Genomic DNA, 12,423 nt, shown 5'->3' with positions numbered 1-12,423 from the left:
TCAAGGTCAGGAACATTTCCATCACCCCAAAAAGTTATCTTCAGCTCTCTTAATTTCTACCCAACATAGGCAATCACCGCTCTTAATTTACTACCGTAAGTTAGTATTCTCATAGTCTTCCCCTCTTGTCCATTTATCTGGGTCAGAAATAATAAGAGTATCAGCCTTTAACCGCTGCCCCCTCAAAAAACCATGTCGACTCAGGGCTGAGTGAAGGCTCTTCACTGCCACCCATCTGAAAAACTTTTCGTCAAATAGAATGTATCAACCAAAGTTTTCTGTTTCCTTTTCTCCTTTACCCTATCTAGGGTAAGGAATCTGGGAGAGTGAGTGGAACTGGCACAGGAAGAACATTTTAATTTGGAAGGCAGAAGAAAACCCTTGGATCTCGTAGAGCCTCGTATTAGGGAAGCGATATTACTAGGGGCAGGGTTAGGGCTAAGCTAAGAGCTATGGGGGTATGCTTCATCTCAACACTGTTCTTGAACTTCATAGAAATGAAAACATAAAGTAGGTAACCTTTTGTGTCTGCTATTCTTGCTCAACATATTTTGAGAATCATTCATTGTGTTTTATGTGTCAGTAGTTGTTATAATTTGTTATTATTATTGCTGTTGTTGTTGTTGAATAGCGTTCCAGTATGTGACTACAACACAAATTGTTTTTTAAATTCCTGCTGAGGGATACTTGAACTGTATTTAGTTTTGACATACAATTGAATACAGCTGCTATAAACCCTCATGAATGAGTTTTGGTGTGTAAATTCTTTTTCATTTTTCTTCGGTATATATCTAGAGAAGGAATTGTTTTGACATAGGTAAATTAGTGTTTAGCTTTATAAGAAATGCCAAGCGTATTCCCAAAGTGGTGCTACTTTTTACCATCTCCCCAGCAATGTGTGAGTATTCTAGTGGCTGCACATTGTTGCCAACATTTGGTATCGTTTCCTTCAATTTGTTTCTAATTGAGGTGACATGGTAGCTCATTGTGGTTTTAATTCACATCTTCCTGATGATTAATGATACAGAGTATCTTTCTATGTTCTTATTAGCCACTTAGATTTGGTTTTTGTAAAGTATCTTTCAATATTTTACCCATTTTAAATTTTATTGTTTTTCTTTTGAGTTGTAAGACTAAATATTTTGCATTCAAATCCTTTGTTAGAGGGCGCCTGGGTTGCTCAGTTGGTTAAGCGACTGCCTTCGGCTCAGGTCATAATCCTGGAGTCCCTGGATCGGGTCCCACATCGGGCTCCCTGCTCAGCAGGGAGTCTGCTTCTCCCTCTGACCCTCTCCCCTCTCATGCTGTCTCTCTATCTCATTCTCTCTCTCAAATAAATAAATAAAATCTTTAAAAAAAAAATCCTTTGTTAGACATATGAATTACAAATATTGTTCTAGCCTTTTCATTTTTTATGGTATATTTTAATGAGCAGAAACTTTCTTTAAAGATTTAATTTATTTATTTGACAGAAAGAGAGAGAGAGCACAAGCAAGGGAAGCGGCAGGCAGACGGAGAGGGAGAAGCGACTCCCTGCTGAGCAGGCAGCCGGATGTGGGACTCTATCCCAGGACCCTGGGATCATGATCTGAGCCAAAGGCAGACGCTTAACCTACTAAGTCACCCAGGCACCCCAATAAGCAGAAACTTTTAATTTAAAGTCCATCTTATTTTTTTCCTTTTTTGTTAGTGCTTTTTTTTAAAAAAAAAATCTCTTATTAGAAATCTTTTTCTTCATGAGGTCCCGAGAAATATTTGTCTCTGTTTACTTCTAAAAATATTACAGTTTTGGCTTAATGTTTTAGTTCTATAAACATCTCAACTTATTTTTTTTACCATTATGAGATAGGGCTTAAAAGCAATATTTTTTTCATACATCTATGCCATTTTCCCTGACCATTTGTCGACAAGACTTTCCATTTCCCCAATGAATTGCTTGGATGTGCCTTGTGAAAAATCAGAGTCTTTTTCTGGATTTTCTTTTCTCTTCCATTTATCTATTTGTCTATCATTCTACCAATACTGACCTGTCTTGATTACTGTAATTTCATAACAACAAACAAATAAATAAGAACAGTATTTTTTTCCCTCACGCCTGCTTTTAGGTATGCCACATTTGGTCATATGCTTTATCTTTAAGAACATGGGGTAAAAGATTTAGTGGTCTTCCTCACATTTTTATACCTAGTAGACTAAAATTCCAGTTACAGTATATCACCAAACTCCTGAAAGATAGCAAGACATAATTTAACCATACTTTGTTACTGCATAATAGGTAATGTCAATGATCTCCCTGAGGTGGACAAATTCTAGCTTTCTCTTATTCCACTTCGACTCAGTCAATTCAAAAGTTTACACTCCCCGCCCCCCCCACAAATATCAATTTCAATTTCGGTACATTTAAATCTTTAAACTATAAGTGACAGAATCCCAATTATAAACTTGCTTAAAATAATAATAAATACAAGAAGGATTATTGTTGGTTTATATAACAGAAAAATCCAGAAGAGAGTCCACTTTAGGAAGAGCTTTATATGTCTAAAGAGTACCCTCAGCCCTTCATCAGTCTCTTCCCAATACCCACCCTTCTTTGTAATCACCACTTCTATCCATCTCTTAGCTCTTTTGTTCTCTGTGTTAATTTCATTCTCAGGCAGGCTCTCACCATACAGAGACCCTCAGCTTCTCTTTCCAATTATTTCTAAGAAAGTCTGGGTCTTAACTCCCTGACTTCGCCACATCTGTTTGACTGGGGATGGGCTACTTCCCATCCCTGCAAGCAGGAATGGATTGGGGCTGGGTTTACCTGAATTAATTTGCAAAGAAAAATAGAGTTGCTAATTTCCAGAAAAAGGGAAAATACATGCTAAGCAGACAAAAGAAGGGACTATTACTATAGTTTGAGGATATCAAAGAGTCAAATGAGATAAACATGCTGAAGTTTCTCTTTTGTTTTTTTTTTTAATTTTTTTAACATTTTTTGACAGAGAGAGAGACAGCAAGAGGGAACACAAGCAGGGGCAGTGGGAGAGGGAGAAGCAGGCTTCCCGCTGAGCAGGGAGCCCGATGTGGGGCTCAATGCGGGGCTCGATGTGGGGCTTGATGCGGGGCTCGATTCCAGGACCCCAGGACCACGACCTGAGCTGAAGGCAGGTGCTTAACAACTGAGCCACCCAGGTGCCCCTGAAGTATTTCTTTGTAAAAGAAGTCTCATTCCACAATTTTTTTTTCCTCTGCTTTTCACTTGTCTTCTGTTCCAGAGCAAGAAAACATCCAGTTTCTTCTTGCAACATATTTCAAGGTGTCTCTGATGTAAAATGAGTACTTAGAGTTTATCTGAAAACATTGAAACCATATCATGTTTGTCTTATTAAAACTTGTGGCACATGTGGTTTGATATCAAACAATGAATACTTTTTGACTTTTCAATAACATTTCCGGCCAGTAGCAATTGTGGTATGGATACATTGATTTGCTATAGTCAGTTCTAGGCTGAGTTTTGATAGTTTATAATGTAATTTCTCTGAAAGAAATTTTAGGTAAAATAATTGGCATTCTGATCTCTGCAAGTATGCTTCATTTTTATAGTGATTAAAAAAGTCCATTTAGTTGATTTGTCAGTCTTGTAAGAACTTGCTATTAGAAACTCATCAGAGTTCTTTGCAGAAGAGCATTTTATATGGGTAAAGGGGAGGAGAGTTTAAATCTTTTAGAAGTTATTTTTCAGTCTCTGATTCAAATTACCCAAAGTCCACATACAAATTAACTCCAACATTACCTCAAGGTTAGTAAGCTTATTTTAACATCACCTTTTGATCTCATTTTGACAAAATGGCTTTACATTTCTGTGGATCAGTGTGGCTACCACAATACGTCACTGTCCTCAGGATACTCTAAGGGTTATCTTCAAATACCATGACTTAAAAAAAAACATGCTCGTAAATGAATTGTTATGTACTTCAGTACCATCTTTGTTTGGTTTTAAGAACTTGCCTTCCTAATTCCATAGTCAGGGCCTGAGTGTCCCAGAATAAATTGGACACCACTCCAGACGGTGCATTAAGCAATCCGTTCTACTTGGCCAGCATTTAGCGCAGGGACCAGCAGACTCAATTATCCTTTCCTTACGTGTACAGATATTTCATCTTAGCCCCTTCTAGCTCCATAACATACCGTACCGTGATATCACAGAACTCTCTGGAAAACTCATTTATCTTATGGCCGTTAGCATCTATTTTTTTTTTTTTTTCAGCTTCCCCCTTGTGTGCCCTCCATGGCTGTTTGCAGTCCTGACTCCTTTCATGGGTAGCCCAGTACCTTGCAAAGGGCTCTTTCCCCTTCCTTTGTTGCTGAAAGTGTTGCTTTCCATGTCCCCATCTCCTCTTCCTTTTTATTATTTTAAATATATTCCTAAATATGAAAAACAAGTGGAAGACATTTTTTCAATGAGAGGCTATCAAGATGAATAGCCTCATGCAAGCTGGTTCTGTCTCCCTTTTCCCTAGTAACCTCTAGACCAGCCTCCACAGATTGTGACATTATGTATAGGCAATGAGGAGCGTTCCACATTGACAGCGCTCCTTGACCCAAAATGTGTTTGCCTGTCAGAGAAAAGTAAGAAGACGGGTCTCTGGTAGTCAGCTGGTTCAGACCCTTGCAGTTCCAACGGAGTGTTCTGGTGAAGGGGAAGAGGAAGCAGAGATTCTCAGTTACCTTTTGGACCTCTGTGGGACTGTGGTTCTCCTGATTTCTGGGGTCCCTGCTTTTCAGCATTTGCCTTGATGTTTCTCCAAGCTTCTAACACAAAGTAGTATAAAATAGTGGATAGAAATCATATGTCTTGGTGACAAACTGCCTAAATTGAGGTGATAACTCCCAACTAGCTGTGTGACCTTAAAAAAAAACTACTTAACCTCTCTGTGCTTCAGTTTTTCAACAACAAAATAAATATAATAGAAATGCTAAATTAAAGGTGATTGGAAGGATTTAGTGTCTACAACACTTGTCTAAAACCCTTGAGACTAGATGTAGCCTAGAATTAAGAAATTTCGATTTTTTAAAGAAAGTTTATATTACACAATGCCCCATGACAGAATTTGGGTAGCATAGTCAAACACATTGACAATTCTGTAGGAAAGCATATGGATATACACACTACGTAAAGACTAGAAAGAGCCGCATAGACGTTCAGGTCAAGTGTTGCCATCAAATGAGTTGTAAAATACATGTTTCAGAGCTGGAACCACGTAAGTAAGTGTTTAGCCAAGTGTTTAATACATAGTAAGTTCCTCAAAGACATTTTCTATTATCATTATTATTTCATAAAAACATTTATTGAATGCCTACCATACACTATTTATTTTGATACATGTTATTTTTTTATGGAACTTCTTGATTAAGGTCAAGGCCCCCCTTCTTGTCTGGTTCTGATTAATTAATACTTACTTTTTTTTTAAAGACTTATTTATTTACTTTAGAGAAAGCAGAGTGGGGGCGGGAGGCTGGGGGGAGGGAGAGAGAAACTCGGACTCCACATTGAACGCAGAGCCAACACAGGGCTCCACCTCACCACTCTGAGATCACGACCTGAGCTGAAACTAAGGTCAGACGCTTAAGTGACTACACCACTCAGGCGCCAATCATTAGTTTTTTTTTAAGATTGAGTGAAACCTTCAGAACTTGAGGAGGTAGGTATCAGAAGAGTTTTTCTAACAAAGTTCTTTTATTTTTCTCCCCTGGATAACTTTAATACTCAGATAGAGTCCACATTATTTTCTTTCAAAAAAAATTTTTATTGATGGGTAGTTGGCAGATAAAATTGTAAGGTATTTAAAGTGTATGAGGTGATGATTTGATATATGTATATAATGTGAAAGAACTCCCTTCATCAAATTAACATATCCATCACCTTATATATTTATCTTTTTTTTTTTAGTGAGAAAATTTAAGTGTACTCTCCTAGCAAATGTCAATTATACAATGCAGTGTTATCAAGTATTGTCACCATGTTATACATTAGATTCTAATCCTGTGGTGGTAGGGGCTCCAAGAACTGGAAATAGCTACTAAACTCATCTCAACCCCTCACCCACCCCAGCCCCCTTCACGACAGTGTTCATACAGCCTCAGGTTCCTCCAAACATCTGGTCTCTGCTCCTGGGATGATTTGTCTCATTTCTTTGTACTTGACATGGCAAGCAATGTAAATATTCAGTTACAACACTTTATTTCCTTTTTGGAGCCACTGACAAGTGGACTATCTTGTATCTTCTACTGGACATTACATGGTAGAAATTATGTGAAAAATTTCATGACCAATTACAAAATACACAGACTATAGAACACCCCATACTCTTCTTCCCCACTTAACTTATATGAATTAATACTTTGGTATCAGAGCATAGGAAGACTAACCACAGTTTATTGAATCTGTAAGATCAGAGATGAAATAAGTTTTTTTTTTAAGATTATTTATTTGACAGAGAGAGAGAGAGAGAGAGAGAGAGAGCACAAGCAGGGGGAGTGGCAGGCAGAGGGAGAGGGAGAAGCAGGCTCCCCACAGAGCAGGGGGAACCCAATGTGGGACTAGATCCCAGAATCCTGGGATCATGACCTGAGCCAAAAGCGGACGCTTAACCAACTGAGCCACCCAGGTGCCCGAAAGAAGTCTTATTCCAAGGCTTTGACCTGCAGGGCAGATCCTATATATTTTAAACCTGTTTGTATTCAATGGCCTGCCTCAATTGTAGGAGAGGTCATTATAATATTTTTCAGGAAAACATCTATAAGTCATACTGATAAGGAAAATCTGTGTCCTAAGATGGCCAAAGGAGCCAGCGAGAGAGTCCCAGTCCTTCCCTGGGGCTCTTCCGGGTTCTTCTCCCTGACGCACTTCGCGCACGTGCCAAAAGTGCCAAGTATGCGGAAGTAGAAGTGTATAAATTGCCCCCTTTGTGCTTGAGGCTCCAATCTTTGGGACCACTGTCCTCTGAGCCCACCAGCGATAAATAAACCTCTGATCCTCCAAGATCTCCGAGTGCCATTTGGTTCTTATGTCGGGCGATCCAGTCCAGGTTCCGTAATAGTATGGCCCCTAGTTTTCTTTTTAATTATTATTACTTTTATATAATTTTTACTGTTTTATAATTATAGACCAAATAAAACAAATATCTTATAATTTTTTGTGTAAGCACGTTGGCCCCTGGTTTTCATTTTTTGTTTTACTGTTAAATAACCACAAATGAATATAAGAAATTCTATATGTTTATATACACAGGTATGGTATTTTGGGTATATAGACATAAAAATATCTATAGACAGGCAGACAGAAATCCAGATATCTCTCATAAAAAGGCCACCTGGACTTTTTCCCTAAGAAAGCTTTTTTTCAGGACACCATCACGATCCACTCACTGAAATGTGAAATTCACTCAGAAGGCCACTCTATTTCCAGCCTGAAATTCCTGATGTTTTGAACACTTGACATGGCAGGCTTTAGGCTTACTGCACGTTGAACCTAAATTCTGTGGCCATTACCGGGAAAAGTACATCAGGCTGTGAACCAAGCTCTTAAAGGAAAGTAGTTTTTCAAGCTACATTATGGTGCTTTTAGAGGGAATAAAATCCTTAATGAGAAAATGAGTCTCCTGAGACACTTGGCTCCGAGGTCAGCTCTGCACACTTGCCCTTTTAGTTGGCAGAGCATCTGTTAAGGGAAATTTTGGGGAGCCAATTCTGTAAAAGGTCCGGGATGAAATAAAATGACAGCCTGTTCTCTGGAGCCTCTGTTGGGCAACTTTATAATGCTCTGACAGATTTTCTCTGAAGCTGTTCCCACGCAATACCCAGTCACCAGCCTCTCCCCCTGCTACATACCAATGGAGGGAAGAGAAATGGTGTTGCTAAGAAACCTGTTGCAATCACACCTGATGGAACTAACACTTGTCAGCTAATAACAGTTTAGTGTGAATAAACTTATCAAATCTTCCCAAGTGGATTAATACATTGTCAGCTTCTGCAGGACTTGGGCTCCTGTATTTATTTATCTTTATTTCTATTCACATCTAGCGCAGCGCTAAATAAATGTTTTTGGAGTGTCAACTGAGGTCAGCCTGCTCTGCAGTATTGCTCTCAGCTGGCTCTTCCAGGTGGGGCGTGAGGAGGAGGAAGGGAGTCTTTTCCTAGTCACTGGCGCCCGAATCAACGAGGTAAGCAGTCCAAAGATGTGGCGGCTTTAAGAGGCCGCCTGGGGAGAGGGGGTGACAGAACTTCCCTGACCTTGCAGAGTGATAAGGGGAGGAAATGACTCCTCAGATTTGGAATCACTCACCGACCACTAAAATGGGTATCATGAATATTGCTGAATAAAGGATAATGAAAAATCTCTAAAAATTACTGTGCATAAGACTTTTGGAGTCTCTCTAGGTGATCTCTGTTAGTTGGTGGTCTAATTGTGGTGGACCTGTCCCTCCTCTAGGAGAGCGGTTAAAGGAAGCTTTGATAATGGGAGACAGAAAGCAGGATTGGAATAATTTTGTTCATTCCCACTTCCCGCGGACCCACGTTTAAGGCTTCTGGGTAAGCTACAATCTACACTTCAACGTTGCGAGAAATGGACATGACAGTAAAATGTAATTACATTTAATTTATCGAATGCAGAATAATAACATTCTGTAAACTAGGACAAGTAAGAGGGAAAATCTAATCTGGTTTCCTGAGTCTCTTTCCTCTCCATCTCTTTAGCATTAACCGAGGCTCACTGTAACACGTATTACAAGGAGATGAATTCATTGGTGTGGTTCTTTGTTATTTTACTTTCACCCAGAAATGTAATTAAGAAGCAAATCGTATTACCTAATGATGGAGACAAAGTATATCAGAAATGGCATTATTACTGCAAAATTATAGAAAACACAGACTCCATTCCCACTTCTAATTTATCACAAGAGTGATAAAAGGTCTAAATGCTCCGAAACAGGGAAATTGAATGAGAGTTATCAGCATTTTGTTACTTATAAGCACAGCTAATTTCTTTTCACCCTTAGAGAGTTAATTTATATAATTTATGATGCATTTTGCTGCTTTTGATGGTAGCAGTATATATAACAATGACAATCCTTGGCATCCTACTTTGAAGAACTTTTATCTCAAGCTCTTAGGTGCCTATAAATTCACGGGACAAACTTACTAGTCATCAGAGTGGTAAGTAGTGTTCTTGATTAAGAAATTGAAACACAAGGAGTTCAAAGGTTTATGAACTTTATTCAAGTTTATGCAGCATTTATTTCCCAGGAGGGGGGGGAAAATCACCACCCACTTAATTTCAGATGCCTCCTCTCTCTGAGCCTCTGGGACATAATAAAATCACTGGTATATACTTTCTCACCCTGATGAAATCTGCTGTCAGATGTGACCTTTTGTTCTTTCTGTTCAGACCAAACCCAGTCACCAACATGTGCCGGGAAGAGGCTTCAAACCTCCACTTAACTCCTTGTATGCTGCTTTTTCTTCCTCCAACTGTCCAGAGGCTGCACCCAATGTCTCCCGTGCTCAGAGCTCAGGAAATAAGCCACACACTCCAGCACTGACCCTCTGAGCAGCTGAGGGGCCTTTATGCCAGGATATGCCCCTTCCAGGCACTTTTTATCTTGTTAGAGGGACCATGAGCGTTTTAGGAGGCCATTCTCAGCTCAGATACTGTGGTTTCCTCTGTAAAGGCTTTCCAACATATCATTCTTCTTTCTTGACCCTTGCCCTAGCACTTTGGTAGAGGGAACCGATTCTCCCAGGATCTTTCTGGCAGGAGAGGATACGGGAGAGCCTTTCTTATTTAGGGCAAGTTCAAGGAAAAAAGGCTGAGCTAAGAGTGACATCAAGACTGACATTGTTGAAATTTTGCCCCAGCCCCATGATCCCGGAACAGAGCGGAGGTTAAAGAAATCCCCCTCCCCTTTTTGTTCCAGGAAACAGTGTCCTGCTGAGAACCATGCTAGGACATATGACTGATACAACTCACAGATGCTTCCTTTTTTACCCGGAACAAGGTCAGACACAGATGCCCCCAATTTTCATTCTTTGCTTCACACACGTTTAGCTAAACTGCTTGTCCCCACTGAGCAATCAGAACTAAATGATGGTTAACGAAACTTAAGTATCTTCAGTATTTTTTCTTCCCCCAGGTACCTGAACTTTGACTCACCTTCAGCCTGAGCCAGCATACAACCAGAACTAAGGGCCCCTGGTCAAGAATAGTCTGGCCTCACAGTAAAACATTCTCTGATCTACTGTCCCATCAGGACACCCTGATCCTACATCACCGCACCTGTTTCTTTCTAGCCTGTTTACTCCTCCCTGGAAAGGAAAAAACCCTTTTCTGCTTAACTTGTAAGACATTTGCAAATGTCTGGTTAGAGGCATTCTCTGGATTGCAATAGTCCCTCTCCCCTAATCTTTACACTTCCAGTATATTAGGCCAAATCAAATGTCTACACACTTCTTCCCCAACAACAATCTCTCTTTCTCTCTCTCAACTGCATGCACACACACACACACACACTTCACACATATTATTCTCCAGAAAGACTCCAATATGGCTAAAATTTACATTTCTCTAATAAAAGAACAGGTATGGTGATTGAGCAAGTTACAAGGAGATTACCACAGAAAAGCACATTTTTCTTTATCTCTTGAATTTCTATGTACCTTTGATGTTTTCCCAAATTGCTTGGCAATCTCAATCCCTTATTGAGATTTCCATTTTACCTAGATGTGTCCTTCAGAACCCATTGGTAAGGCCAATCAGTTTGTCCAGGAGGAAAAATAAGCTTAGAAAATTCTTGTTTTAATTGTTTCTTTCCCCTTTCAGGAAACAGCGTTTTACCACAAAAATGCCAGACTACCATATCTGACTAAATAAACTCTGAGGATTTTAGATAGAGTAAATAATGCTTATTGTAAAATGGTGTTGCTTTGGTATTTTTTTTTTTTCTTATGGGAGAGGATCCATTCCATGCCTTTTGAGTTAAAAATAGTATTTGTTTTTCTTAGCATTCATTACTAGACAAGGTCTATGTAGACTTTCACGGTTTAAGCCTTTTCAAATTAAATTTGAAGGACCACTATTCTTTCCTATCAGAGTAAAACACATTCTAAATCCTAATAAATCTGTTTCTTTATTTAATATGCCACTTGATGTATAATAGTGCAAACAAAAACACATAATGGGTTCCTCTTGAGAAAGAAAAATGTATTCACTCCTGATGAAAGATCTTTTGATAATTCACTCTTGGCTTCACCACTTGATTTATATCATCTTCCCACATTAATTTGTTTTTAATTTTTTTCCTGCCTTCTAAAGTTTTTCTCATTTCAGTGACATATACATGACAGATAAGGTTGATGAACTACAGAAGACTCTAACTCAGATGAAAAGCTTAAATTATTCTGCACTCCCATAGAATCCATGCAAGAAACTGAGAAGTCAGGATTTCCAAGGGCTTGATCATAGCATTTTAGAAACAAGTAATAAAATCAACAACAAAAAAAACCCCCATTAAAACGGAGTTTATTTTTTTTAGCCAATACTGAATGGCTCCCTGGAGTGTATTTTTTCCAAGCCTTCAGCTGATTCAATTGTGTACTCTAAAAATGATGGCAAAACTATAGAAGCTCTATCAAATCCATTCTTTATTACAGATCTTAATTTCAAAAATATATTCCCTCTCTGAACTTAATTTTAATTTAGGGAAAAGTAATGACTTACTTAAAACTATCCTTTCAGGTAAGGAAGGAAGCAGTACAGATGATGATGACTCAAGGTGAAACCCACTGTTTTTAAAAATAATACCTAATCCCTTTACAGGGTATAGCCTATGTACCTTCATGGGGAAGCTCAGCTACATCAGTCCTGTTCTGTGTTTCACCAGTCAAGTTAGATGCCCCTTACTGGAACATTTTGCTTTAGTCTGTCTCAGTAATAGGAAATACATTTCAGTCATCTTTTCTCTCCCATGATCAGATTGCATGACTGCATTTTATGTATCTCTTCAATAGTCCTTTGATCTCCACCTATACCCTTTGCAATGATGATTGATTTGAGGGTGTGACCCTAGCTAGGACACTGGCATTCCAGCCCTGGCTCCTGGGGTAAGAAAGCCTCAGGACGTGTCACTTCCCTCATCTGTAAAATGGAACTCTTGTGAAGATAAAAAAGGATAATATATTTAAAGCATCCAATGCTGGGGGTTTATCCATTTGCTTGTTTGCTTATTATTTATTTATGCTTCTAAATACTTTACTTAATTGTAGATGATGTGTTCCACTTATTTAAATTATTTCTTTTTTTTCCACGAAGCACCTGTAAATAATGCACTTTTACTATTAGCCGGAGTTGTATCAGAAACATCTAACCTAACTGACTGTGTA

General features: G+C 38.9%; 1 long non-coding RNA gene across 1 annotated transcript in view; it reads left to right on the top strand.

Annotated features, from left to right (window-relative positions):
• The first annotated feature begins 373 nt into the window (after window positions 1-373).
• LOC141373705 (uncharacterized) overlaps window positions 374-12,423 on the top strand; it is a 62,290-nt gene continuing 50,240 nt past the window's right edge. The window contains exon 1 of the long non-coding RNA XR_012379969.1: window positions 374-510. This is a non-coding gene — a long non-coding RNA (uncharacterized lncRNA). The remainder of the gene's footprint in view (window positions 511-12,423) is intronic.

Source organism: Callorhinus ursinus, unplaced genomic scaffold, assembly GCF_003265705.2.
Source record: "Callorhinus ursinus isolate GAN/ISIS: 27379988/994484 unplaced genomic scaffold, GSC_fseal_2.0 scaffold1, whole genome shotgun sequence".
In the NCBI taxonomy this organism is placed as follows: domain Eukaryota; kingdom Metazoa; phylum Chordata; class Mammalia; order Carnivora; family Otariidae; genus Callorhinus; species Callorhinus ursinus.
The sequence above is the reverse complement of the archived record's forward strand: the minus strand, read 5'-3'. Positions and strand labels throughout refer to the sequence as shown.